Source organism: Loxodonta africana, chromosome 3 (genome assembly GCF_030014295.1).
Source record: "Loxodonta africana isolate mLoxAfr1 chromosome 3, mLoxAfr1.hap2, whole genome shotgun sequence".
In the NCBI taxonomy this organism is placed as follows: domain Eukaryota; kingdom Metazoa; phylum Chordata; class Mammalia; order Proboscidea; family Elephantidae; genus Loxodonta; species Loxodonta africana.
In genome coordinates this window covers 149962027-149965668 of record NC_087344.1, presented here as the reverse complement: position 1 = coordinate 149965668, position 3642 = coordinate 149962027, and the positions used below count along the sequence as shown (strand labels likewise).

Below are 3642 nucleotides of genomic sequence, written 5' to 3'. Positions count from 1 at the left end.
TGGAAGAGGAGACTGGGCCGCGAGGCAGAAAACCCCCCCTGAGCAGGAGGGCAGCTGGGATCTGCAGCAGCTCGTGCTTCTTCCCTCCAGGCCTGAAACCTTTCTAACTGCTAAAAGAGGATCAGAGGCAGGACACGGAAAGTGGAGTAACAAGTTCAATTCCCAATTTAAAGAGGTTTTTTTTTTTTTTTCAGTCCTTCATTTAAAGGAAACACTAAGGTTCCACCAAGACTTGGACTCGGATCGCTGGATTCAGAGTCCAGAGTGCTCACCATTACACCATGGAACCACCACAACTCCTTGCAGTCCTATGGTAGTGGGAGTCCTCAAATCCACAGCCTGGAGTGAGAGGATTCGGACTCATATTTATGATCATTTCAATTAAGAAAAAAAAAAAAAAAAGGGCAAACCTGTTGCGGACTCTTAGGGACAGTGCATGAGTATCTCAGTAAATGTGTTTAAATACTCTTTTAGCATCCAGAGTTTCCACGACTAATCTCAAGGCAGTCCTCTATCAGAGGCGACTTGAGGATCCTTGACCTGTGTGAGTGGACTCATCCATCTTGCTTTCTCTCTGCATCTCTCTTTTTATTGACTTCTATCATTTCATTCGCATCTCAGGAAATTGAGGTAAAATCCACTTTGGGTTTAGAGCGATGGCACACTCTTTAAGCCTCTGTCAGAAATCATATTCTCGGCCTCATTTACCAGAGTTTCCTGACCCAAGGTGAAATTTCTGCAAACAACACTGTTATTTTCCTTTTCTTTTCCTCCACCCATTTGTCATTGCCCAGGGAGGGCAGATGATTGTCACGGTAGGACTTGGGAGTTCCGGGGTGCCTTGTCCAAACAGCACCTATTACGCTCCAAAGCCACCACAGCGTCCTACGTGTAATACAGAAAGGTGTCTCAGCAGTGTTTTATCTGGGGAGTGAGTTCACCAAGCAGGAGAACTCTCATTTTCTTCTTTATACATTTCTTTTTTGGTAAGGTTTTCTTACAACAAACATGTTTCTCAGATATACAACAAAAAACAATTAACCTTGTTTAACATCTATACACTCAGACAAACCAGAAGAACCACATCTGCTGTGATTCAAAATCGACCACATGCTGTTGAGGCTACAAGACAGGGCTCTGACACCTATACAGCCACAGTCTGTTTTCTGAGAGCTTGGCCAGGTCCATTACATTCCAAATTCCCAATGTATCATGACCGAGAAACGTCACAGTTTTTTATTTGTTTTTTGAAGTGCAGAAAAGATTTAACTTCATGCAAAGAAAGTACTCTTTGTGCTTGGTTTCTCGAAGATAACTCTAAACCAAAGACAAGCAAGCAAACAAACAAACAAAAAACTAAACACCTTCCTGTCAGGTTGATTCTGACTCCTAGTAACTCTATAGGACAGGGTAGAACAGCCCAGTAGGGCTTCCAAGGTTGGAAATCTTTACAGACACCCATTGCTCCATCTTTCTCCCTCGCAGTGGATGGTGGGTTCAAACCATCAAGCCTTTGGTTAGAAGCCCAGCACTTACGCACTGTTTCTCCAGTGCACCTTGACATAACTTTTAAGTGTTTGGAATTTCCTGAGTAATTGAGGTGCTTTAGTTTTCTATAGGCCTCCAGACCACACTTGAGGGTTTATGCTAATAAGTTGACGCAAGTGGGGGCTGGCAAGGCTAGAAAGAGGACCTCCTGATATCAGCCAACCTGGGGTGAGGGGTGCAGAGGCTGGGGGAAAATTCACTCAGTCATGGCTAAGTAATGAGGCTCGGAAAAAGGCTGTGGACACAGAAGCTCCATGGGCTTCCTGGTTGGTGAGAGACATCTATGCACATAGAAGGGTAGTGCAGCCCTTTTTGAGACAAGGACTCTCCATGTTCAGAACCTTCCCAGTCCTTCCCTACGTGTCTCCTCATTTGTATCCCTTTTGCTATAAAACTGTAATTGTAAGTATAGGACTTTCTGTGAGTTCTGTGACTCATTCCAGTGAATTATCAAACCCAAGGTGGTAGTGAGAGGCAGTAGGTCAGAAGTGAGGGGAATGAGCACCTCCAAGCTTAGGGCTGTCATCCTGAAGGGGTAGAGGGAACTTCCGAGTATGAAGCCAGCTGGTCAGAAGTGAGTGGGTCACGAGGACTCCCAAGGTTGCAGCTGGTGTCTGTGCTCTTTACTTGTGAGGTCTGCTCTAGCTCCAGATGGTCAGTTAGGGTCAGAGGAAGATGCTGCATGTGCACCTGGTGTCAGAACAAAAGTGGAAGGGAATTGAATTGATAGTAGGTAGATTTGGGTTGATCAATAAATATTTGGTGTTAGAGAAGTGGGAATTGATCTGGGCTTTTCCTACATGTAAATATATCAAGATATGCAGGGGCGCCCATTGCTGTGTCACAGGATAGGTGTATCCAAGTTGCCTTACAGTATTCTCATTATTTCATTTATGAACACAAAACACCACAACACTAAATCTGTGTGTAATAGATGTAAACTTTGTATTGAAATTATACACAAAGTTTCAATACCTTACAAAGAGATTATTATCATGCATTCCTTTGGCAGGCAAAATTGCCTTTCTTCTTCCTAATGCTACTTTGTGCCTTCGAAAATTGAGTTGGATCTCTTGGGCTAATGATTCCAAAATGGTTAGACTGCATATAAGACATTAAAGAATGACCTGGTCATGCATACACATAATGGAGTTCTACGTGGCCAAAACATGAGGGTCTCTATGGACTGCTGCTGACTTATTGCTAGGATAAATTGTGTATGTGAAAAAAAGCAAAGCAAGAAGTGCAAAAATGTATACATTATTCTACCTTTTCTTTAAGAAAGGAGAGGATAGAAGTGTTTGTACTCATTATTAATACTTGCTGATTTTTCAGGAAGGATAAGCAAGAAGGTAATAAAAGCGTTTTCATCTAGGGAATGTGGTTTAAGCTATAGAAATGATGGTGAGACTTTGCTAGGTATTATCTTATTTATATAGTTTTGACTTTTAAACCATGTGATGTTTTCCATTTTCAAAAAAGAGAAGAAAAAGGAAACACTACAATTGATAAACAAAAGTAGAAAATTTTTAATTTACCTGTTTATCAGAATGATAATACAATCACCCTGAAAATAATCAAGTAAATTTTAAATCCAGTTCTCTGACTGTGATCCACAGCCTTGTATGTTCTTATGTCAGAAGCATCTGCAAGGAAATTTTGAACTTTACTTTGTAGATTTATCGTTGGTAGTAGTATTGATGGAATAATTTGGAAACAATTTTGTGTGTATTATAGGGTAGAGCACATGAGTAAGTGTATTAAAACTTGTTTGGAATCAGGGTTATCAACATGAGAGAGAAGAGATAAAAATATGGACTAGAGGAAGTTCAGAAAGAACCTCGTGGTGTTGGATTGGGATTGAAGGTATCAGTATAAGCTCATGAATTAAATAGGAATATTTTCTTACCATGTCCATTTACAGAGCCTAGAAGCAATGCTACCTAGTGGCTACATCTTTGTTGCGAATGCCATTCTCAACGAAAAGAACCAGATTCCTTGGAGAAATAACTGATTTTGGAAATGGCAATCACAAGGTGAGCTTGGAACTTCTTGTGCCAGAAAGGAAGAATGTGCTCCTTGATTCTTGGAAGC

At 41.2% G+C, this 3642-nt stretch overlaps 1 non-coding gene across 1 annotated transcript; it reads right to left on the bottom strand.

Moving 5' to 3' along the window:
- Positions 1–217: 217 nt before the first annotated feature.
- Positions 218–289, bottom strand: TRNAQ-CUG (transfer RNA glutamine (anticodon CUG)). Its single transcript has one exon. It is a non-coding gene; the product is annotated as a tRNA-Gln (tRNA).
- Positions 290–3642: the final 3353 nt, after the last annotated feature.